General features: G+C 39.9%; 1 protein-coding gene and 1 long non-coding RNA gene across 2 annotated transcripts in view; one reads left to right on the top strand and one right to left on the bottom strand.

Annotated features, from left to right (window-relative positions):
• INPP5F (inositol polyphosphate-5-phosphatase F) overlaps positions 1-26,528 on the bottom strand; it is a 949,391-nt gene that overhangs the window by 778,448 nt on the left and 144,415 nt on the right. The gene's annotated exons all lie outside the window — the stretch shown is intronic.
• On the top strand, positions 1,704-18,973 carry LOC125692919 (uncharacterized). Its single transcript, XR_007376932.1, has 4 exons — positions 1,704-1,757; positions 14,652-14,738; positions 15,447-15,643; positions 17,928-18,973. It is a non-coding gene; the product is annotated as an uncharacterized LOC125692919 (long non-coding RNA).

Here is a 26,528-nt window from a genome sequence, read left to right as displayed (position 1 = left end):
GTCAGTGGGATATCTCTTACGCAGGGCTGAATAATTTCATATAAGCAACGGATTTGTGTATATTTTCCCTACTTATAATGACACTCTATTCAGACAGTAAAAGCTCGCAGACTCTTTTTAGGCAAGCCTGCTTCCCAAGCTGAGGAGTGAAACCCACAACTGAGTAAATATTTTATTTTCATATATCACCCCCAGCACCACTATAATACAAACTTTTCAGAGTAAACAACTTCAGCAATTGCAATTGTGATACGTGAATGGGTGCCTTGCCTTTGAAGTCAGCCTGTGCAGTGCAGAATCAAAAGTAAACAGTGAAACCTAAAGTGCTTTGGGTTTTTCCTGTCCCTGCAATTTTGGTTTGACAACCCTGGCTGAGCAGCAACCATAGACAGCCTTCCCTGGCACAGAGCTCATGTACTGCAGCCCTAATGGGGACAATAGCCTCTCAGATATGTGACACTGTTTTATGAAGGAGATGTTTGATGATCTTATATTTAATGTAAAAAAAAAAAAAAAAAAGCCCAGTTTTTACTTTCAGAATTGGAAGGAGTAAAATCCCAGAACAGAGTTTAAATGCGTGCAAACATTGTGATTTAGTCACTAAAATCTGTGATACTTGGATAAACACCTGAGTTTTCCAAGCTGGTGGAATACCTGATTTTTGTCACTCCATTTTGTTTTCTGTTTGTTTGTTTGTTTTCTTTTTTTTTTCTTTCCTACAGCTTCTTGCTTTTCCCTTGAACTTGAGTCATTGATGACCTCCCAGCACCTGCGAGAGCTGCACTGCAACCCTATGGATGTCCACCTTGCACAAGGGATGGTGCAGGAGCTGTGGCATGGGAAGTCTGTGCCCCAACAGGTGTCATTGTTGAAACTGGTTTTAAAATTGCCATTGGTTTGAATAAGAGACATCAGAGCACATGGTGCCCCACTGGAAGACAGTTGGTGTTGCAACACTGCAAGAGCAAAATCAGCCTGATTCTCAGAGATTCACCACAGTACATGAAACATAAAAACAGCCCAGCATGCAATGACTAAACCTTTAATTATCTCTCTGAATGATGGAGAGAGGCTACAATCTGATAAACGTGCTTAATTGCTGGCAATTACAAAAAAAAAAAAGACAATCTTTTTGAAATACAACAGGTATTTTGAAACATCATTTCAACATGGTAATGACAACTGCGCTACTCTTAGGAAGAGGGTGACAGGAAATTTCTTCCATTAAATTTAATGGAGCAGGATTAGGCACAGTGTTGCAAGGAATGGACACCTGCAGCAAAATCATGATGGGGGATTGGTGAGAGCCTCATGCTTGGAGATGTTTAGTTCACCCCTCTCTTTTGGAAAGGATAACTGTGTAAGTTGTTGCTGTTCTTTTGAAATGATTGAAATGTCATTCGTGGTCTGTGTTTAAGGACAAAAGGAGCCCCATCTACTATCTGCAGAATTTCTCATAGGTGAGCAAATACTCAAAACTGTTTATCTCTGCTTAATTTTGTATGAGACAGTTCATGGAAGTCTGTGTATGGGAACTGTTGAATCACGGCCTGAGCCACTGATTGATCATCTGAGGCAAGGACTGAATTAGCCCTGGGAGCACAGGTGAAAGCAATTCAGCTGTGTGACCTGAAGGGGTGGAGTCTGGCTGCAACTCTTTTAAGCCCCTCCCATTTAAGGGCTGACTGCTACTGGGGAAGATTCTTTTTCTGGAGGTTCCTCCTGGTGGAGTTTTCTACTGTGAGCCTAGGATGTGGGTGAGCACTTCATTTTTGATTGTCTCTTTCTGCCATGATTATCTTTCTAACTATAAACCTGTAAAATGCTATCCTAACCACGCCACTCTTTTAACTGTACATTTGTTAACTGTACAGTCTGCTCCATAATAATGGTTGGAATTAGTGGTCTTGAAGGTCTTTTCCAATCTAGGTGGTTCTGTGATTTTATGGAAGTGTTCATAATCTGTGAAGATTGTTGGCAGAACTTGAAAAAAGTCTTCACTAATTTCTGCATGGTGGTGTTTCCTTTAAGCCTGTCAAAGCAGAAAAAAGCAAACTCTTACCTGATTAAATCATGCTGCCAAGATGTTGATTTAGTGTCCCATAGTCTCAACTGGTAATGTAACCTACCAAAATCTCATAGTATGCTGTCCAAAAGCGCAGCTAATTTTAAAAGATGGCTGAGGTGTCTAGGGACTTACAGAAGGGGAGAAGAAGCCTTGGTGAGTGCTGTGACTTCAGGCTGCATTCAAGAGGAGAGGTTTGTTAGGGAGTCAAGCAGTTCCATGCCTGATTATGTGAAAAATAGATGTAGTAATAGACATGTAATCAGCCTGTCTTAGGTGTTTTCTATATCTCAGTGCTCAAGCATCATCTGAGAACCTCATCATCTCCTATATGTTTAGTATTTCAATGAAGTGGGAAAGCACTGTTATCTCCAGATGAGGATGGGGGAAAAGGTTCTGAAACAATGAATTTGCAGGTGGGGAGGAAGGGCATGGAAAGAATAAGTTAGGCAGGAGAAAGAAGTGAATCCAGGTGTTCCTACTCTCTCACCTCTCCCTCCCTTCGGCACTGTCAGTCAGCTAGGAGGTGAAATTCACCCAGCACCAAAGCTCTGCATCCCCAAGACTCTTTGGGAATTCAGAGCTTGATGATTGTCCAGCATTTCTTCCTTTTCCCTCAGGTCACCTTCGGCAAAAATGTGATGTTTGGGAAAAATCTTTTTGGATGTTGTGTCACATGAAGGACAACACAGACCCTGCTCTCAGATGCAATTAGTTAAACCATCCCAGGTGAAGTTAGGTGTGTCATTTGGTTTCTAGCACTGTTCACTTGGTTGTGGAGGTTGCCAAGTCTTTAAAATCTACAGGCAGTGCCATGCTGGTGGCTGGGTACAGTTATTAGGAGAGTGATGCTGAAAGCTTGAGTAGTTGAGATATTTTGTGCCAGGTGTTGCATTAGAGGGTCTGCAAAACCCTCAGCAAGTGGATAAAAGATGATGTGGTTGGTGAAATAACTTTGTTTTATACATATTTTTTTTTTCCTATGATAAAATAAAGCTGAAAGCCTGAGGAGAATGGAGTTGAAACCTTCAAGGAGAGCTTGTCTCTGGGCATGAGCCATGATGATATTGGCTGCTCCAGTTTTAGGTTTGGCTGCTCTTGTACCAGGAGAAGCTGAGAGTTTGGAGTGGTGGGATTTCTTTTTGCCAACTGGTATTTCCATCTGGGAGGTCTGTGCACCCCCACCAAGCAAATGCAGCAAAAGAAAAGCATAAACAAGCACTGAGACTTGTATCTCAATGCTTTAGGGAGTTCTCATCTACCTGCTTGGCTTTTGTTTTACTTTTTTTTTTTTTCCCCAAAAAGTGATTTTTGTGGGGTACCTGTGTGCCTGTGTCACTTCGAGGTCTTATTAGAAACATCAGCCAACAGTCAAACTGTCGGTGCCCTTCTTTGACACAGTGCATACAGCTGTTTCATTTATTCTGGGGCTACCCTTATGTGCTTATTTAGTCAATGGTGTGTTTGTTATTGACTTTGTTAAGAGAGGTACCACTATTCCTTCTTTTCCATCACATACATCTGGGTGTAGGTATGTATGTGTTCTATAAGCTGCCTCAGCTCACAAGGTCATGAGAGAAGCGATGAAAAGTAACTTCAGAATGAGGGATGATCTTTTTTTAAAAAAAAAATTACATTTGATTGTATTTAATTTTTTTTACTTTTTTTTTTTTTACAAGTTGCCACAGATTACTTCTGGACTCTTTCTTATTATATACAATAATAAATATTTACCTGACATCAACCGTGCCACACGTGATACTGTAACCCATGCAGTAGAAATATCAAGTGTCTTGGATTTAACCACAGTAAACTCTATATCCATGAGATATTTTTATTTCCCTACATGCTGTGGAAGGTCTTGTATTTCTTTTAGGACCATAATGGAAAGAACAGATTCACAGCTTTGGAATTCATTCTCTCTTGATCTGAAACTGCCTGAATTTCATGACATTCAGACATGCAGAAAGTTCACCTTTTCTCCCCCAGGCATTTGAGAATGACGAATAACTGTGGTGGTGGTGGGGAAATCAATTTTTACTGTTATTATTATTACCTGTCTTACCAGTAATGGTTTATATTAAATTCTGCTGCTTTTCTTAAGTTATTACTTGAGATTAAGGCTGTGGGGGGAAAAAAATGTCTGAAAATATGGTTTAGATAGAACCAAAAAGCATTTAAATGAAAACCAAGTAATACTAATACTGGTCAAAGAAAACTTTTTACTACACTAGTAACAAATTAGTTTCCTCCCATGATGGGCATATGTAATGAAAGTAAAACAATGCAAACCAAACCCCAGATTTAAACACCTTTCCTTGAATGATGGAGCAATAATGTCTTCTGCCATTGAAACAGTCCAGCTCACCAACCATTCTGCAAAACTAGGTCACAAAGATGTGGATGGAAGGATGGATGGGAGTCCTTAGTACCTCTGGTCATGTTAAATTTTTCCCCTCAAAAAAGATTTGGACAAATTTTAGGCTGATTGGTATGTAGGCTACTGCCTATTAATTAGAGTATTTATAAGGAAAAAATCAATTTTAAGGTGATTAATCTTTAAATTGCAAATTGACTAGGTCCATATGGTTGGGTGTTGCCACTAAGTTTCATATAAATCAAATAAAAACATACAGCTGTGTTCAGAAGCTATCATTAATACTGCAGTAATGGTAAGGAAGCCCTAGTTATAGACAGAAACCATTATGCTCTGCACTGTGCAAATACAGAACAAAGATTCAGTTTCTGCCCTTAGATGCTTGTAGTCTAAGACCAAAAAAATCAAGTAATCTTACCAAATAGGGAAACGCAAGGAAATAATTAGGTAAGAGTAATTAGAATAAAAAAAGTCCTTGCACTTACTATCAGGTGTTTTCCTATTGCTATCAGAGGAAAGGAGGTGTTTTTGGAGGCACTTGAGAGAGAACAATGATCTGGGTTTGCTGATGTTTATGGGAGCTTCTTCCATGCGTGAAGGCTGGCATGGGAGAAAGGGCAAAGGTGCTCCCTGGTAAACATAACGAATAGGTGATGATGGCAGGCATCGCTGCCTGATCAGCAGAGGGAGTTGACATGTTGATAACATAGGAAAAAAATGATAGGTGGAGTGTGGATAGGTCATGAAGGGCCCTTAGAGTGAAGATGAATAGTGTATGCTTGATGCAGTGCCAAGTTCATGGATGATTCACTGTTCTTTTTTTGAAAGTCTAAATTTCCACATTATTTTTATGTGATTAATGTTATCGAGTACTTTTGACTTGTTTTCTCATAACAACAAACATTCCATTCATTTTACAAGGCATCTATTCAATGTAATTGATGGATTCATTGAGCTCAACGAAGCTGATGTCATGACATGTTGGTACATTACTATCAGTTACAATAGTTCAGTGCACAGTAAGGGTCAATTAAATAAATTGCTATAAATTGATATAAATTGCTTGATTGTTTCTAGGTAAAAAGCATCAGGCAGATTGTGATAGTCTTGAGACAGGCAGTATTAATTGCCTGGAGAAAGTATTAAAAGCTGTAGTTAAATATTGAATGCTGCCCAAATGTAACATCTGGTAGTGAAGTTGTTTGTGTGGATGTGTCTAGCTTTTTATCTTTATGATTATACATAGTGATTTCTTTTTATGCCTTTCCAAAAATTGAAGTTTAGAGTAAGGCAACTGATCCCAAGGTGCATTTTCAGTGATAATGAATATACTGAAGAAAACACCAAGTACACTTTATCAGTGTCATCTTAGCTGTTCACCCCCCTTCGTTGTGGAAGCATGGGCAGATACCTACATACCAAAACGATCTTTTTCCCATGCACTGCTTGAGAGCATTCAACGTAGCTAGTCACATTATGCCTGCATAGTTCTACAGAATAACTGTACTTCCAACCTCTCTTCAGACCCTCTTGCAACCTGAGTTGTCTCTAGCCTATCTATATTCACAGATCCTCAAGCAATGTAGCTTTGGCAGAAGCATCTCATTGGTACCCAGTAACAAAGCATCTAAGAATCTCAGTTTGATTGTATAGGATGTACCTCCTTGTATAAGCAGCAGACAACACTCAAAGAAACATCTTTACAAATGGGTGACTTCCCTTTTTTAAGAATAGTGGAGCCTTGGCTTCCTAGAGCAATCTTTTAACCATCCTACTTAGGTTCCAATTGCTGATAAAGTCAAAGAAAATGTTAAATGTCTTCATCTGTGGGGGATGAAGCCTGTAATCCTGAATGAAAACTTATGCAAATCTTGGTGAAAACGTGCTTGCCAGCATTTTTGTTGCATTTGCTTTGTTCAGGGCATTGCAATCAACTGGAATTCATCCATGAACTGTGCTTATTAGAAGAATGGGAAAAACATGTCTGTGGAGAGAAATTGGATAGTGGGTCACTGAAGTGCTGTATCCGTGCATGTATATTACATGAAAAATCTTCATGTCATTCATTCTCATCAAAAACGCCTGTAGACCTTTAGCTGTGCTGGTTGCAGACAGCTCCATTCCACTTCCCTACACATCCACAACATGTGTCTTCTGGCAAGGGAAATCAGGGGCATGGTGCATTTGAAAAATCCATGAGAAAGAAAGAAATGACAAGATTGTGATGTCCAGAAACAGACAAAAAAAAAAATGTAGTGGGGAAGGAATGCTCTCTACTGTAGGAATATGGATGAATGCAGAACAAAACCAAGCTTTTCCTCTAAAAGCAGTGCATTGTTCTCTGCTACTACTGTAAGTGGTGGAGTGCTGCTGGTTTACTCAGAGCTAAGGTGTAGAGCCTTTTGGGGAGTTGAATTCATACCCCTTCCTGGAAAACAAGATCTAAATACCAGAGAGAAGACACCCAGCTTCGATGGTTTTGGCATAAATTTTCTTCTCTCTGAACAGCCACACCACCGCAGAAGCAGGAAGCAGGGAAGCTTCTTCAAGGAATGTTTTTGAAGTATTTCAACAGTGAAAGTGTGTAAAGTGGGTGCTTTTTTTTTTTTTTTAATATTTGCTTTTAGAGGGACTTTATATATAATTCCTTTTAAATTACTGCGCCTATGGAAACTTCCATGATAAGACACACAAATTAGACTGGGTTGTACTGTACTGAAAGTGGAAATATGAAGCTATATAGGCTAGCTGATATCTTCTATTAGAGGTTGGTTTCACCATCTAAGTGAATGTGTTGACTGTATTTCAGCATAGCAGTACTGCTCTTTGCTTAATGTTCATCCCCAGGTAAATCCCTGGATCTTAACGCTCCTTGTGTTCCTAGGTAAAGTTTCTACTATGCAGTATCTGAAATTTATCCCTTTATTTTTATGCAAATCAAGGCTGAATGTTAAATGAAATGCAAGATGTTAAGAAATGGGGGACCGAAGTTAGTTTTTTGAGTGTATGTGTATAGTCTTATACAGAAGAGCTGGATGTTATGTGATGCCTTTAGATACTGGGGAACTGGTTCACTTCGTTGTTAAAAATACGCACAAAGATGATCAATACTGGCAACTGAATGGCTCACCTGCATTAAAGAGAATGTTTCCAATCAAAGTTCTGCCCATCTGCAAGACTTTTTGACACCTTTTCTTTCTGTAAGATTTCAATGTAATTATATATTCACGTATAATGGGCCACTGCCAGGTTTAATATCTGACCAGCCTCAGCTGAGTCTTTATAAAACACAGCTAGAGATCAGCACAAGTATGAAGGAAGGAAGAATACTTAATAAAGAATGAAAAATAGTAGAGGATTTTGAAGGCCACAGATGTCCATTCTCATGCAAAGTGGAACCAGTTTTGAAACTGGGTTAACTTAATAGGCTGTGAATTATACAAGCTCTTTAAGTTAATCTGATTTCATAGCCACCTTAGCGTATCTGCACTTAACTGTCTGAGGACCAGAGCACAAGTCCTTTGAAGTGTCAGATGAGGTGGATATTTCTGCAAATTTCCTTGCCACTGGGGGATGTTGCTGGTGGGATCTGCTACTGAAAGGTATTTGAGCCTCAAACTATGACATGAATTGGTTGGTGCAGAAAACGTCACTGCCAGCACTTGTTTGCTTGGAGTGATGACAAATGATTATGCTGTTTCTTTCCATTGTGTGCACAGTTCTCTGATGTTATTCCATCCTCTTTGCTATATCACAAAGATCATTCAGTTTCTGATTGAAGTCCCTGGCATCTTACTTCCAATGCCCTGCGGCATTAACACATTGCATGATTCTGTTTCAACATCCTTTGCTTCTTGGCAGAGATTTCCTTCTATATTCCAAGCCTAGACAGTGCATGAAAGGATTTCTGAGCCTTTATACAACAATCTTGGCTGTTTCTGTTTTTTTTTTTTCTTTTTTTTTTTTTTCCCCTGCTTTTTAAAATTTGTTATTCTTGAGGTAGAGACTAGTGAGTCTATCTCCCATTAGCTGTAATGAAGACATGAATTACACTGAGGTTACGTGAAGGTAAATATCCCTATGGGACTCAACGCATGGCTGCTGCCAAAAGTGAAGCTTTTTGGTAGCAGATTTTCTTGATAAATGGAAAATATAAAACCTCGGATTTGTTTTATCCTAAATCAGTTGCAAAACATACATACATGTGTGTGCATATTCCTGTGCAGGAATGTATATATAACCCCCCATGCACTTCTGCGATTGAACTTTTCATCAAAGGCAACATTACTACTTAAAGCAAATGTTACTGTGAGGTGGAATTTTCCTTGGAAAAACTGGTTCTTCAAAGCTTTTCCTACCTGTCTGGAGCAGAACAACAGTCTGATCCTTTTCTTGGAACTGCTTGGGAGGCATTTTATGGCAGTGCATCTCAAATACCGTGTTATGAACGTGCAGTACGTTTGGTTCTTCTGTCAGGAAGGACTAATAAATTTGCATGTGCTTAAAAATCTCCCAAATAACTGATTCTGTCTTCCCCAGCTTAATGCAGAGCACATTAGGTAATGAAAGTAAACAGCAAACACGCTCACCAATATTTCCTGTAGCACATAGCTTCATCCTCACCTAAATGCTAATCACAAGCCGATACTTGCCTGTGTAAATCTAATCAGCTCTTTCAGCATTGCATGAGGAGTGATTCCTTTCATCCACATGGGAAAACATCCAAATCAAGCATCACATTTGTGTCCTTAATAGTGCTGTTTTCTCTGAAATACCCAGGACCGGGCTCTCCACTTCTCAGAAGTGTCCTGATGGCAATATGCTCAGGCTCATTTTAATTTCCCATGCATCAGCTCTAAGGGCAGGAGGGTTTGTGAGTGCCGAGACACATATCCTGCCAGGTACTGAGCAATTCACATCAAGGAAAGTGTTTTGTCACATGTGATTGGGCTGTGTGCTGATGTTGGGTGTGATGAGGTAGAGGAGCAGGACTCTGAGTTGATGCAAGCTGGTGCGGCTCTGCCAGAAGGAATAATTCTGCTGAATGCTAACTATAACAGCTGTGTTGATTGCTTGGGGATTACTTGTAAAGCAGGAAAAGTGGAGAAACACTGACTTGACTAGGGAGTTAAGAGTGATCAGTTTTGTTAAACTTCTGCTCCCTGTTTGCTGAGTCCTTCCTGATGACCTTTGATCTTTAGGGTCCCTTCCAACCTAAGCCATTCAGTGATTTCCCAAGAGGGTGTCACCTGGCTGTGCTGGCATGTCCCCAGCTGTGGGGACACCTCCTGCCATGCTCAGCCTTTCCTGAGAATGCAGGCACAGAGTAGGAAAGGTGTAACCTTATAACCAATAGGTTGTATAAGTGGTGTGGGTCTCAGCATGAGTATATCCAGTGTGCATCTAGAAACTTTGGTGACCTATAGGTTTTAGGACAAGCATCTCAGATTCTGAACTCCTTTCATCTCAAATGAATCCAAAACTGAGCTTCAGTGCCTTGGCATGAGCAAGCCCAGCAGCAACCAGTGTCTCCATCCTGCATCTAGCTTTGAGTCTCTGCCTCAATTCTCCCAACCAGGGGAGCTCAGGCTCAAAGAGGGGAACACTAAGGAGAAATGCCAGCACGCTCTGATCTCATGGCCGTGGAAGCCGTGAAGGGTCTATAGAAAAAAGGTGAATGATATTTTGTTGGTTTTGTACTTTGATATCAAATGTTTTCCAGTGCTATTTCACCTCCTTCAGGTACGCAGCAACAAAGCTAGCACTTTTACATTAAACCCAGGAGGAAATTTAGTAGAGGATTAAAACTAAAATAGAACTAAATGTGCTTTTGTATCTTTTGTTAAACAGTTCTAAAAGTTGTGTGGTGGATTGGCTGCTGCACATTTTTTCTTGTCAAACTCCCAGAAAAGCAATTATGCAAGTCCTCATTACAAATGAGTCACTGGCATTGTTTTGTTTTATGAAATGGAAATTCTTCAGCACTGAATTGCCTCTGAGAGTGCAAAAGAGCATATACAAAACTCAAGCTGCTTATGCTTTACTCCTTCATGACTCAAAAGCAGTGAAGTACAGATTATAAAACTGGTTTTAGTTTTAGAAGAAACGTAAGGTTAAGGCTTATTCATGTGTAGCTAAAACAGTGTTCTTGAGTGAGCTTTAATAAAGCACTGAAGGTAAAGTGAAACTTGAATGAAAAATTGTTTTACTTAATATTTACCAGATAAAGTTATTCCCAGCATCCTTAAAGCTAAAGTGCCTGAAATCTAAACTGCAAATTTCTGCTCTAAGAGAACTTGGAAGAGGTCATGTTTTGAGCATATGTGTAAAACAGCATTCCAAAATTGATTTATTAACATATGAGGTCATATTTTTGATTTTCTTTTTGATATATATGAAAGCAAGCTATAACTATATAATCCTGTATGATCTATTCGACAAAAATCTGCTTCGAAAGTCCAAGAAAACAGTGAAAGAGGGGGAAAAAGAGGCAAAAAAGCCAGTGGAGCATATTTTATAATATTTAAAGGTTATTCTCTAAAGGACAAATTAATAAAATTTGTATTTGGTAAAGATCATATTGGATACTTTTAATTGCATTCTTTCACATCCCAGGAGATGTGTTGCAAAATACATCCAAATAGGATAAAAAGTGTGTGTGTATATATATATATTTAATTGTGAACACTGCAGTTTTCAGGCTGCAATGTCTTAGTGTCTGTGGGGTTCCAAAATGCTACCTTAAAAAGAGCTGAGATGCCCAAGATCTTTGTAGGCTGCTTTTTTTTTCCCCCTCTTCCCCCCCATCCCTTTTTCATCTGTGGAGTCGTTTTCTGCATATCATTTCTGAAATGTGAAGCACATGCTGGCTTGTTCTGCAGCACAGGTCCCTCTCCAGCAGCCCCTTCTCACTCTTTATCAAAGTCAAAGTTCTCTTTGAAGTGCTGAGTTTTGCCTGAGCCCCGTATTCTGCAGAGCCAGTGACTCTTCCACTGTATCTTCTGCTGGGCAGGGACATGTTGTGGCACATGTGCATGGGGCCAGTCATGCTGGGGACTCGCCCTTGGACTGCTCTTGTCCTAAGTGCAGGTTAATTAGTATTAAATGTCATAAATGGGCAATTCAGTCCAACAGGTGCTCCCATTTCTGGCTTCATTATAGTGGCTATTTCTAGGTTGAGGTCTGAGGCATGCTGGGTCCGCACAAGATGTGACCTCTAAGATCACCCAAACTCACATCAGTCGTTTACATGTGCTTTTCCAAGGCTCTGCATGATTGTTGAATGGCTTGGGTTGGAAGGAACATTAAAGATCATCTAGTTTCAACTCCATTGCTGTGGGCTGGTTGCTAGCTACCAGATCTAGTTGCTGTGGGCTCCATCCAACAACACCTCCAGGGATGGGACATTCACCCGCCCACTTGATCTGGTCTTCTACTTTATTCTGGTTTGATAGGACAGTAAGACAATTAATTTAATTGTGTGTGTGTGTATATATATATATATATATACACACATATATATATATATAGCAAGCTTAGCATATGACCCTTCTAACTGCAGGATGGCTTGAAATCATTCAAGTATTAAACATGGTAGCAATCATGTTAGCAAACATGGAAACATCCTGGTAGACACTGCTTCCTACACTGAGCAGACCCTGAGAATCCTAAATTGATGAGTTTACCCCACCTGCACTCCAGAAAGGGCAGATGGAGTGAAGCCAACTGCTGGTAGCTCATGCTGACTCCTCATCACCTGCTCTGGTAGCAGCCTCTGATCTCATTCACCTGCTCAGGGTTTCTGATACTCACAGACCATTTTCCACAGGAGGCAGCTGAGGGTAGCACAGGGCGGCACCACCTGTGTCCCACTGGTAGTCCTCCAAGGGACTGACAAGTGTCTCCCTTGTGCAGAGCTGCTGTCTGGAATGTTATTTAATAGGTTTATCTTGGGCAAGTTTAGGCATGAGTCAAGCACATAATACAAGTCAGAGTTAGTAATTTCATACAAACAGCCCTCTCTCAGTTACAATCTACTCTCAGAGACTGCTGATGGATTGAACTTGATAAAACAAAAGAGGGAAGGACGGCATTATGCGAAGGACAAAAACTGATTTACTCTGAAAATGTTGCAATAGAAAATTTGAGATCTGTTGAAAGATGTTCCACCAGCTGTGTACAGTTGGTTAAGAACAAGCCTTGAGAGTCCCCTGTTTTGTTTCAGTTTTAAAATATATTTTTTTTAAAGATCAATTGTGATTTATTTGCTACCCGAAATAAACATTTTTTTTCCCTCAGAAAACTCATTTCAAGTATGGAAATATTTCTGTGTGAGAGCTAAATTTCTGGGGCTTAGCTGATGGTGGAATTTTCCATTGTGGAAACAATTAATAAAAATCATAATTGTGCATCTCTATAGAGATGTTAAACCAAGCCATCAAATACTTAGCTGTTTCCAAGAGATTCCAGTTATACTTAATTATCTTACCATTTCTGGAAAATATTCTGATGGTGTTCTGAGCACAGTTTGTGTATTGGCTTCCATGGAGAATACTGTGATATTTTAAGATGCTTGTGTGTGCTTCAGCTCATACCTTCCTCTCTGACATACTTTCCTACCTTTTTTTCTGCCTATCTTCTAAGATGCTGTGATTAACTGCTCAAACTAACCTTAGCTCTAGACCAGAGGTGAATAATACGTGCATGGCTGTATGTGCTGTGCTGTGCCTTATGAAATAGGCTCCTAGGATCTTAATGGCCAATTCCCCTAAGAAAGCTCTTAACCAGAGAGACCCATAAACATGGGATGAAGGCACTGGTAACAGAAATCATTTCTGAAACCTTAAAGGATGGAGAAAGGACAAGAATAGAGGGAAAGAGAGCCCCCAGGGGTGCATGGGTGAGACTATGAATGCTGCAGCCACAAATCCCAGCCCAGTGTCAGAGCCCTCCCAACAACTGCGCCTGGAGCTGGGTGATGAGTATGCAGGCACAGAGCAGGACGGCTGCAAAACCAGGGCTGTGTGCTCATGGCAAGTGACAAAGATAAATCTTACCTAGAGCTTCTACAGTTGTTCTTGAGATCATACAGTAATCATGGATATCCTCTTTGAAGAAAAAGTGCTTGTTTTTTAAAGCCGTGTGCTGGCCTCTGGCAAAACACTGCTATGGGAAAAAGATCCTGACAGACAGATGAAAAAGATTTCAGGTTGTGTTGTACTGTAATTATCCTTCTGGAGTTAGGCATTCACATAATTTTGGTTTGACAGTGTGCTAGAATTTTTTTCTTTCCCTATGATTTTGATGGAATTCTCACTGGGAGAAAAAAAAAAAAAAAAAAAAAAGAGCCTTGGCATATTTATTCCCTGTCCTCAGCCTGTTATTTTTAATCACTGATGAAATGAATCACTAATGCATTAGAATGGAAACGAGAATTTTTAGTAACTCATACTCTTGAAAATCCTTTAAATGCCCTGAAATTTTTATGAGAAAGGACTGAGTCACTGTGTGCGTACACCGTCAGGTTTCATTCAAGCCCTGATGGTTTTTGTTGGCTAACCCATGTCCAGAGGTAGACTGGTTCTGCAGCAGGTGTAGGAGTGCTTTAGAGACTGGAAGCTCCAGTAGTTGGAGTCATAGTGAGTTTCTGTGTGATGCAGAATGAGGTGGTTTATTTTTGAGAGGAGAAAAAAAAAAAAAAAAAGATCTAAAAATCAGTATTTTCTAAAGGGAGGCACAGATTTGGTGGTGTTCTTACAACCTGTATAATATAATGAACGACGATGTTTTCTCTCACATTTAAGTAAAAATGTTAGTTGGAGGAAGAAGGAACAGGTCTTAAAACGTTCCGTGATTTTTTCAAGAGTGGCCATAAAAAGAGAATTGGTGGCTGGGGGGGGGGGAATAAATACCATTCTGTTGTACCTAAATGCATATGTTTTTTGCATATGTTTCGGGGAAGATTTTTTGAGCCAAAGATGGGAAGACACCGACTGATTTGCAGCTACAATGGTGTAGTGCCCAGTTCATTCACCCCAAGTGACCTATTTCATTCACCTTATGTGCCTATTTCATTAAAAAATGTTTCTACTTTCTTTATTCTGAAGTTTTTTCATTATGAATTGGGAAAAAAAAAAAAACCAACTATCTTTGAATGTTCAAATGTCTGGATCAAACTAAATTGCTGTCTTCCTGTTCCCTCCTATACAGGCTTATCTTCATGATGCTTTAAAATGTTTCTTTCTGTCTACTGATGGAAGGGTTCTGGGCAAAATGGTTTCATGTCCAATTTATTGTGTGAGTTCTTGCATGCTTTATTGTGTTTATGAAACCTTCAGCCAATTATCAAATACAAAACAGATCCTCTCTAGTCTAACTGTATGAAAGATTATTTTAATTGGGACTAAAATAATTGAGAGCGTGCGCATTACATGTTTAATGTCAAGGACAGACTACATCATCCCCTAATTTGCAAGGCTATACCATGATAAACTGTTCAGAACGATCCCAGCAGCATTGTATCTTCAGAAACATGGGAGGTGCCTACAAATCTGTAACGCTGCCATAATGGCGGTAACAATCCGCTGTGGTTTCATAGGGATAGAGGGTTCTGGCATGGGGCGTGAATGTCACAAACACAAAAAACATTCCATCTCCTAGCCTTATGGCTGTGGGCTGCCAAAGACTGGGGTTGGGACTACACGGTTTCTGTGATAAAACCCAACTGGAGTACTGTGGGTGCATCATACGGCCTGTTTCGCTAACAGCGGTGCAGGGTGCTGCGGTGCACTCAACCACTCCTTGCAGAATGGAGAAATACTTTCCTGGTAATGCAGGTGATGGAAAACCAGAAGCAAGACAGCTAAATCCAGTTCTGCCCTCCTAGGCTGCGTGGGATTTTTAAGCAATTCTCTGGAAATGATTTGGATATTTGTTTGTCTGTTTGTTCGTTCTCCTTATCTTACCAAGTTACCGAATGCTAATGAGATGTTTTTCTATTTATAGAAAATAAAACATATGGGAAAAGGATTATGCCTGTCACACGCTGCCAAGCTGATTTTATACAGCAACAGCTCTACAGGGAAAGTTTCACTTCCAGTTCTCCCGGGAAGCCAATCTGAGACCGAGAGCCAGAAAGCCTGGGTTGCACTCCCCACATCTGCAAGGCATTTAACCTCCGGTTCCTCTTCTTCATCTTCCATGTAATTGGTTTAGCCACACTTCCCCGCCTCACTCTGGGTGATGCAGGGTTAATTAATGTGCAGAAAGTCCTTAAGATTCTTGGTTGTAAGTTTTCTTTCTGATGTTTCTGTGGTGTTTTTAGAAAGGGGCATTCAAACTAAGGTAAAGCCTTAGGGTTTACTAAGTGGAAGGTTACCTCTGCTACAGTATCTGCTGCTGGTGTGGGGCAGGAGTGGGCAGCATCACCTATTCATAGGTCACTTTGGAGATACTGTTTAGTTCCCACTGAACTTCTATACCCTTCAGGCCCTTCTCAGTGATATCCCAGTCTGGTGGTATTGTGCCTCTGACATGGAGCTGGAGCTGGTGGAAGGAATCTGTAGGTGCACAGGGTACACAGTTGCACAGAAACTGAGATCTCCCTTTGGAGAAAGGTGTGACAGTAGAGAAATAGAGGGGTAGGAGTAGTGAGGATGTCCTTTGTCATCTGTCTGTGTTTGATCCAGCGAGTCTGGTCTTCGTGGGAGGTTTGAGGATCACAAACAGGAAATCTAGACTGAAAGCACTGTTGGCCCAAGCAGAGACAAACCTTCAATACATGTGATGTAAAAGCCTTGTTTTTACTGCAAAGTACCAAATTGAAGAGTCTTCTAAACAAACTGAAGTTTAAGGTGAAGTGGCCCAGGTCTAACCTGTCTGCAGTGTTCCAGCATGCCTGGAAGGCAGCATTTTCCCTTGGTTGGCTCAGGATGCTCACAGGCAATTCATTAAGAAAAGCAGTGTGATTGTGTCATCTGTGGATTCTCACTCCAAGTTTCTCCTGAATCTGTGCTAATCATCAGCTGATAAGTGGGAATGGTGCTGCTGATCCCTGGAGGATTTGGGCTATGGTGTTTCAGTGCTTGGGTCTTTCCCTGTCATTTGCTCCTGCCTCTCCTTCCCGCTCCTTCCACCATCTCCTAGACATTAGTGAATGAGAAAAGAAGCTTCTGCAGAAGTCACGTAGATGGGCTCTGCGAGTATGAGAAGTACGTGTGTGAATCTGTGAGACTCTTATTTGTGCCTCAGTCTTGAAATTTACAGTGCATGTGAACTCAGCATGTAGTGAAATAAGCAACAGTTTCAGAAAGAAGTACGCACTGAAATAGAGGAAAAGAAGTGCTTTCCTTTCATATCACTTTCATTGTCACTGAATTTGAACTTTTGCTTGCATCTTGGAGCCAAAACCTGGTCCCCTGAGCAAAGCTGGAAGGAACATATTTTGCACAGGGGATCTCTGCAGGGCTCAGTTCTCTTGGCAGCCTCTGTCACAGCTCTGGCTACTATTTACATGGAGAAATACTGATTGCTTCTCCTGTGCTTAGCGCAGAGAGAGGATTTTGTCTGATGGATCTGCCAACGCACTCACCTGCCCCTTCCTGTAGCTTGTTTATAACCAAGGAAAGCTCCTTTCCTACACTGAGCCCCCCTTCCCACAATCTTTCCCTTCCTTGCTGTACGCACAGCCTGCTCTGCTGTTCCCCTCCTTCCTTCACCCAATCATTAACATAAATCATAACCTAGCAGATGAAAAGAAATTTCCAGTCTTTGTGATCTCCTGCCAGAGTTCTCCCAGTTTTTCTTAGTTTGGGAAAACAAATCTGCATTGCAATGTGTTCAGAGGGCTGACAAAACTGGGCTGTTTCAGCCCAGTGATGGGGATGGATCCTGAGCAGGAAGCCCTGCTGTGGCCTCATGTGGCACTTGGGGCCTTCACCGAGGGGCAGTCCCTGACCCAAGTCTGGGTGGCACAGAAATGGGAGTGCTATGGAGCCTTCTTGCCTCTCCATGAGGTCTCAGAGGTGTCTGCAGTGCCTTAGACCCATGGTGCAGGGAGGAAAGGTGGAGCAGGGGCCGTATCTGGGGTGAGGGGCTCCTGCTCTGCCAGGTGTTGCTTCCTAGTAAATATCCTAGATGAAATTACTGCACGTGGGACTCTCCAAGATTACCAGGTCAAAGAAGTAAAGAAGTAAGACTGGTAAATTTGACTTCAGTGCAATCAAATGGTCGCTAAAGGCAGCTAACAGCTGAGAAGCTAGACTCAGCCCTTTGGAATAGCATACTATGATAGGTTGATCCAAGTCCATATGGTCTTATTTTATTATTCCTAGCATGGAATTTTAAGGTGGATTTTTGAAATGGATACGGCTTCCAAATTTATTCTCCTCAGGATTTCAACTTTGCTCTTTGATATTTTATCTTTATTTGAAATTTTTTATTAAGGAAAATGCATGTCATGTGACCTGGTTTTATTTGCTTTGCCAGGCAGCAACCTTCTAGGGCAGGAGGTATGGAGAGAAGTGCTTTCTTTCATGGAGCCCTGCACAAGAGTTGTTCCAACTTAAGTGGGAGAGCTTGACTTCAAGAAAATGATGTCATATCTTGTCCATTTAATTTGCACCTTGATTTGCACAGGTTGTATTAATTTCCCCAGCTCTCCCCTGGCTAATTTCTTTTTTTCCACAGTGGCATAATACACTGGCAACATAATTTCTCAAATCCACTGTTACCTTGAAAACCTGGATATTTCCATTCAGTTCTAGGGGATCCTCGCAGAAGACCTACTGAGACCATTTTAAGTGACATTACTTCCTAGTAAATTCAATTATTTAAACTTTAAAAGTAAATGGAAGATTAATATTGCATGTTGTCCTTTCACTTGAAATCGTTACTGTCTTATGTTTTATGAACTGAGAGTGCTACAGAAGCAGCTGATTTCTGTCTCCATGGGGAAGAGCCATGCTTATAATTGACAGTGTTATACATGGGATCAGGTTGCTGGTACAATTCTTGTCATTTTAATTTGATCTGCCATGATAGGGCTCATAGCCTGATTGGCATTTCTGAATACTTCTGTAATATGAATAATAATTATAAAAACTCAGACAAAGAATCATATTCCAGTATCTTTTTTGAAAGAGTTATCTCTGGTTCTGTCAGTTCATTTGGAGGAATTTCTTAGAAAAGTAAACACCAAAGAGATGTGAACATAGTAAAAAATAAATACATGTATAATCGTGTAAGTATTCAGATGGATATTTGTAGGAAGCACGTTACAATTTCATTCAGCTTTACAAACAGGATTACATGAGTAATCTTCAAGTAATATAAGGATAAATCATTCTGGAAGAAGCCCCCGATGTTTTAGGTATCAGCAAGCTTTCACTTGCTAGCAGGCACACATGTGCTTCTGGCCCACCTCTTTTGCAGCAGACAGAATAGGAGGAAAATCCCAATCTTTCTTTAGGCCCAAATTTGCTATAATCCTGATGAATATGCATTTTAGATGTAATTCCAGAATGTGCTCAGATGCAAGTTTAGATTCCTGCATCTTTAAGTCGAAACAATGAAGTTAAAATGGCATCTCTTATTCATATGTATGCATGCTTTGCTTTTTTTTTTTTCCCCTTTTAAAATCTCACCTTTACAATATGCTCATTAAACTCCATTTGTCAGTTTGGTCCGTGCAGCTGTGGGCACCCAAAGGATGGGTATTGCTGCTGGTGAGTCCTTCAGATTCTGCTGTCCTGCGGAGTTTGGGTTTTGGTAGTTCTCTCTGACAAGGACCTGCTACAGTTCCTCCTGTGATTGGTCCCATGATTCCTGTTGAAGGCAGTGGGAATAATGCATTTCCAAATAATTCTGTGGATTTGAAGATACATGAGTAGAAATGGATGCATCAAAATATTCCAATACATACATTTACTTATGAAGAACAATTTAAACTACCACTCTATCCAACTGATACATTAAAAAACAGCTCAGATTCAGGTTCGTAAAGTTTCACAGGACCATAATCTTGTAAACAGCAATGGAAATTTTCCTCTGTCTCATTATAACCTGTACAGATAATTTAGTGGACAACAGAAAAGGTACAGGGTCTTGAAACTGCAAGAATTAAAGCTGTGTAAATATAATTCCATATCCGTATCTTGCTCCTGAATAATGTAAGCCCAATTTGATCAACAAAACTTTTAAAATGCTTTTCAATTAATTGAAAACATGCTTCTTGTAAGTTAAGACACGATTCTCAGTGTTTCATTTTTGACATGTGTACATCTAAGAATTTGCTTCACTAATAGGTTGTCTTTGTGGCTCTTACTCAGGTCTGCAAAAAAAGCATTTCAAAATAAGCGAGATAAAAGTTAGTCCAGTTTTGGAAAAGCTTTTAGCACAAGCACCTGCTCTCCACAGAAAAACATATCTAAATTTTAATTAGTAATTTGGCATGGTCTGCTCTTCTTAACTAGCAGTGTCTTTTATTTCTTCATCTGACAGCTTCCTCACCCTCAGGGTATGATGGAAAATGACTCATTTTCATATAAGGTAGAGGAGTTTAGTGAATATATGACCTACAGATTTTTCCTAATATTTTTATAATATAATGTACTTTGATGCATTTCAAAGATAATCTGTCTGAAGCTTTGCATATTCCTACTTAATTACAGTATATCTCAAGATGATTTACTACAGTCAGATAATTCTGAAATAGTGTTGCTGTGGAGGGCATGCAATACCACAGGCAGCTGAACAATTAGCAGTACAATTCATAGGGAAAATTATCTTTGTATGTGGAAGGAGGAAGAGTTGGCACAGGAAGTACTGCAAACAAAAAGATATATGGTCTCGTCTGATGAGGTCTCTCTGACAGTTTCAGTGAATTTTGGCTGAAACCCAAATACTATTTAAGAATGATCTCGATTCCAGCCTTGCAAAGTGATGGGTGATGAGCACAGGAACGCAGAAAAAATATTCTGAAGAAATTTCTGAGCTTATTGATTTCCTTTTCCAGTTTTATACCGTAATATTCTTGTAAAACTTGGCTCTTTTTCAGGGCCAGAGAAGTCTAGAATAACATTTTGGCTTTTTTTTTTTTTTTTTTTTTTTTTTGACCATATGCGTTAGTGTTCCAGTGACTCTACATAAAATTAGCCTGGAATGAAGTGATCAGCAGTTGAAAGCATTTCAAAGCTGTAGTAACAGATCCAGACTTTTAAGGCCAGATGAGGACTGCGAGACCATCCAGGCTGACCTCCTGCATAACACAGCTGCAGGCAACTGGAGATAAATACTCATTTCTTCAGCCTTCCCTTATGAGTACAACAGCACAAAGCAGGTGGAGGCTTTCTCTGTGCATGATGAGCCTTCAGACAGCCCTGTGGTCTCCATGTCAAGCCACACAGGTGCATCCATTCACAGGCATTCGGAGAAAATATTAAGTCATTATTGGAGTGGAAAAGCTTTACTAGGATGTAGGATTCCCTTGACTTAGATAATGGGCCATACGTACTTCTAACTTATTTTTATTTTAGCTAGTCACAGAATCACAGTGTTGTTGTGGGGACTGGATTACTGTGACCTGTTTATTCTTGGACCATTTTATTCTTTCTAGGAATTCACTTCTTTCCACCTCTCCAGTCAAACGTTAGCCTGGCAAAAGAGTCGTCTGTAAAACTTGCAGCACATCTGTAAATATCAAATATCCACGAATAGGCAAAAGACTCACTCTGCTCTCTTTTTTTGTCAGATGGTTTCATTTAGAACGCAGGGGGTCAGGAGTCACAGCATGACCTCATCAAATTAGACTCAACTGAGAGAGGTGTTTAGCACAACAAAAAGGAAGTAATCTGAAGGACATTAAATGCAAATGAGACTGCCATGTGCAAACTTCAAAAACACCTGATCCAAATGAGCAGTGTTGACGGGGGTCGAAAGGGTGAGAAAGAAGGTTTCATATTTTGGTTGCTTTTCTTTTTCTTTCCTTTTCTTTTTTTTTTTTTTTTTTTTTTTTTGGTAAGGACTATCAGCAATATTGCGTCCTGTAGGACTGGCTGAAAGTCTCACAGGTATGTGAATATTTAAACTTTCAAATACCCATTTTTATTTTTGCCAGGAAATATGTCAGTATTTACTGTCAGGAGTTTGGTTGGCTTGTAACTCAGACTTGGTAGCGAGCATTTCCCTTCCAGAAGACCTGTCACTAAACAGATATTTTTAGAATGGGAGACTCTTCATGGGTCTCATTTTTAAAAGAAAAGAAAATATAATTTTGAGTGCTTAACTGAAGATCTATGAGGATGCTTTGTTGCTCATGGTTCTTCATACGGAGAAGAAAAAGCTTGTTAGAAGGTTTGCACATTTTCCCTTCAGGACATTAATCCATGCCCCCGTTGGCTGAGATGTCTTTCAGCCATGAAGGCAATGGGGCAGTGAAGGTCTTGTTATAATGGAACCTGGCTATTTCCAGATAATGTGAGTCAGATTGACTTCAGGAATTGATCTGCTTTCCAGATGTTGGATACACTCAAGTGGAGTAGTGAGACAGAGATGGCAGCTAAGCATAAGGAGAACCAGAGTAAAGAAGTCATACGTGCTGTTTGTGGTGAGTGGTGTTGAGGTTTTCAATATTGTGTGAGTTAGGGATAAAGCTGATAAACAAAAAGTTGTTGCTGAGAGACACAGGAATGTCAAAGTGCATTGGGAAATGACTCCAAACAGGATCAAAATAGGACTGAAAGAAATATTTTGTTCTGCTGGTCAATGAGAACACAAGACTAGAATGTGTTGAAAATGGCTGGTGAACAAGGGGGAAGATAATAACTTGTATTCTTGCTCATGGAAAATAATGCAAAGAGTACAAGAAATAGAGCGTGGCTCAAACAAGTTGAGGTATTATATGAGCTGATAACAATCCTGAAGCCTACATCCACTCCAAAGCTGACAGAAATCACACAAGCTCTGTCCAAGAATTCTGTCAGAGGCTATTGTCTCTTTCTGTTTATCTCTATTAATCTAGGTTTGTCTACATCCTTACAGCCATGAGCTGCACAAACAGGTAATCAGGCTCTGTGCACACCAGTTCTACATCAGTCATAAACTACTAGGAGTCTGCACAGACAGCTTTTAAGATAGGCAAATAAGGGGATGACACGTTATGTCTTTGCGACCTTTTGCCATTTAGGCTGAGCGAATATCCATGTCAAAAAGACAACGTTATTTTATTCCGTAACAAGCAGATACATTGCATTACACAGCTTTCAGGATGCTCTTCCCACTTCAGTGCTCCCCTTTTGTAGCTGGTGTGGTTGCAAATTAAGTCTTCTACTCCTCTGGGGAACAGGCAGAACAAACCCTGCTAGAAGAGAAGGGGCTGCATGCCTTCCTCACACCACCTGCGGAAGGTGCTGCTTTTATTTCCTGCAGCATGGAGTGGTTTTTTTGAGCCTTCTGAGAGGGTGAAGCTCATGGGAACAAGACCAGCCCCATGATCAGGTGTCATTTTCTTAACCCGGCCAGTGGGTCTTATCTCAGAATCAGGCCAGCTGGCAGCAAGCTGAAGGCAATTGCTGGCGGTGCAAGCAGTCAAGGGGAGGTAGCAAGAGATCTGTACAGTCAAGCCTATGCACTCAGGGTGTGGGGGCTCACATCTGGCTGCAAGATGCTTTGAACAGTTTGTTGGACAAAGGCGTTTGGTCAAAAGAGGTCAGGGCAGGTTCAGTTGTACTGCCAAGGGTGAAAACTGTAGTGAAAGTCAATAAAAGGCTCTCATGGCTTCTAGTTTACCCAAATAAGGAGAGAGAAGAATTGTTAACATAGGGTTTTCCCTTACCTTTTCAAGGTCATAGGAAGGTTAACACAGCTTCAAAATTGCTGCATAAGCTTGAAAGGAAGAATGACAAAATGTGGATTAGGAAAATACATGGTCTTATTTTTAAAAAGTTGTTCGACTGAAATGGTGGAGGGTGGTGGTCACCAGGAGGGCGAAGTGCAGGCACAGTGGAGACAGGGCTTGAATCCATTGTTTGAGCACTTTTATGCATCCTTTGGCAAATGGTGTGAAGATAGAACGTAGTAAGTAGGATGCAGTGTTGCTGATTATTCATGAACAAAAGCTGTAAGGGAAACGGGGAATGCTCCAACTTGATTGTTCTCTGAAAAATATGATTTGATTACAAAAAAAAAGTCATTGGGTGTAATACATGGTAGCTTGATGAAATCCTCTCAGTGGGTTATTGAAGGTAATCTGGTAGAGCTTCCTGACATAAGAATCTGTTTTTTAAGCTACTCTTACATAAGAAGAAAAGCATCATGAGCAGTTATCTCGGTTTTATAGCTATGGTAGGTAACTTTAGTTCTGGCTTCAGAGATGAAGACCATTAGGTGATTGAGTCAATGAATGAATAATTTTCACTGATTACAATTAGTATTTTAAAAGAAAACCAAACAAACCTGTATATAAATTCCTGCTTCTGTAACTTGATTTTCCAATACTTCTAAGATGCCTAAAGGGTCTGAATCCAATCCCCTGATAAATGAATGGTAGCTGACTGCCTAAACCCAACCACTTCTCTTCAGGCAGTTCAGTCACCAAGAAGCTAATGTCAGTCTGCAATAAAAAAAATAAAACAACCACCTTCATACTGAAATAGAAATTGGTGTGTGTGTGGGACAGGGAAATTAGAAGAAGCTTGTGCAGTCCCTCAGTCAAGGACTGAGACCACCTCAGATCTTCTCCAAATATTGCAGCACGGAGGAATATCAGGGAATTTCCATCATTTTCCTTTCTTCAACTTCTGGTTATGTCAGTTGTCGCTACTGCATTCCCATTGACTGTATCATCATTACAAATAATAATACAAACAGAACTCAGGGAAGCTCATGAACATATACCTTGTAGTATTTACAAGGTGAATTTTTTATGAGTTGATTTTTCTTCCCTTTAAGACATGCTTCATCTTTATCTAGTGAGGTCCCAGCTGTGAAATAGTTTACTAGATACAGAATACTAAGTAGAAATACTAGGTGGCCATAGCAGAAAAGTCTGAAAATGGTTTAAAAAGAAACCAACAGAATCTTCATGTATAAAGCTATGAAACAGAAATATGAAAATTTTGGTTCCTGGTAAAATGTATTTCATGTGTGTGTAGTTTGGAAAGTGTCTGCTTTCACGAACATGAATGTGAGAATGTATGTATTTGTGCCCTCACATAGTTCAGCTTTACATGCATACACACTTTATATAACATCTGTTTATTATACTGATACATGATTTTCAACACTGTTGCAGTGTTTCAAACTGTTTGAAACCAAAACTGCTTAATGCAAAATCCTAATGCTCCAGCTGGAGGTAAATGTCGCTCCTCTCAAATAATGAGCTATAAATAAAGCTTTCTTTTTTTAAATTGTTTACACTGGAGAAATGATATTTTTAACTAGCACACTGTCCTGAGGACATGGAAGCTTTCCATACATATACACAAGATTTGGCCATTATTTAGTGGGAATAAGACCAAATTACCATAGGGTTTGAAAGACACTAAGCAGCCTGAAGCATGATACCATGGTTGAACTTAAAAGTTTAGCTCATTTACAGAGATGTTACTGGTTTCAGCTGCGTTCTCTGCGTAGGGGATAGGGAGAAAGAATAAGTCCAGCTGGAAACAGAATGAGTTACATGGATTTCTGTGTTCAAACACTAAGTGCAATCAGAAACTGAACAAAGAAATGACTGAGATATACAACATCTATTCAGAATAAAAACAGCATTAGTAGTTGAATCATGTCACAATAATCTGAGATACTTTACCTCCTGCATTCTTGCCGGGAACTTCTTCAGGTGACACTTTGTTTAATAATGCAAAATACTCCTATGCATAACCTTTAGAGTCTCCCTTAAAGTCTTCAGTGATGTATTTTCATCACTGAAATTTATAGTAATATCAGCATCAGTAATTTATGTGTTTTAATTTAAAGCATCTGGTTTTAATTTATATAGTTCAAGGTTTTTTCAGCGGTTGCCCATGAGTAAGCATTTGATCTTGATACTATATTTTGATTTCATACTTGATGACCATCTTTTCAATGTGTGGGTTTTCATTAGAAGTTAAATCATTGTGTCTCAAACCAAAAATCAGCTTTTCACAAGTGAAGTGAAATTGATTTTAGATAACTGAAAAGGCTGTTCTGTAATTCAATCAGCTCCAGCGATGAGAACAGCCTCGCTCATTTCACGTTGGGTTTCAGTCATTCTCACCTTCGGTTTTTGCTGTGTTTTTGTTGTGGGTTTTTGGTGGTTTTTTGTTTGTTTGTTTGTATGTTTGGTCTTGGTAGATTGATTCAGTGCTCCTATGCTGGATAATGTTGAGATATAAGAAAACCCCATAAAAGTGAAGTTCTCTTATTAGTTTCCAAACAGCAACCAGGCACAGAGCTTCCAGTTAAAAAGCAATGCTCTTTCTTTGTGGGGCATATGGCCTCGAGCAGCATTCTCAGCTTGCCTTGTGGTTTTAGGATGACTCATGAATTCTGATGTTTTTGAGAAGACCCAGTTGCTACAGCCTTGTGAATGCATTTGAATTTCTTTTTTTCTTTTTCTTTTAAGCAAAGAAGGGAAGAATTTTCTAGTCACTTGGTTGAAAAGTGGTGGTCAAGAATGCAAAGCTTGAAGGCTGAAACATCGGGAGATGTTAATTAAGGAATTGTTTCTCTCAAAATCTCACAAATGAGGAGGACTTTCTGAATACATGCATTTTATTTGTGAAGATGTCTGCCTACATGTCCACATCTCTTTTATATGTGGCTGGTTTTCTGTGATTGCTTTTCTGTGATTATGTACGTGCAGAGTACTTAAATGTACAGGCTCTTGCTCCAGAAAGTCTCCACTGTGTGTAGTCGGCCTGATGTATGTTCTCTGTTGGTAAAGGAGAATCCAGAATCACGAAAAAGAAGGTGACTAGATACTTAACAATGCTTCTCTTGGTTGTTTTTTTTTAATTAAATCATTATTACAAATTAGCTACAAATGTAGATTTGTAGGAATGAACCTACATTCCTGTTTAATTTACCAAAGAACAGTGCCTTCATCTG

This window comes from Lagopus muta, chromosome 5 (assembly GCF_023343835.1).
Source record: "Lagopus muta isolate bLagMut1 chromosome 5, bLagMut1 primary, whole genome shotgun sequence".
Lineage (NCBI taxonomy): Eukaryota > Metazoa > Chordata > Aves > Galliformes > Phasianidae > Lagopus > Lagopus muta.
The sequence above is the reverse complement of the archived record's forward strand: the minus strand, read 5'-3'. Positions and strand labels throughout refer to the sequence as shown.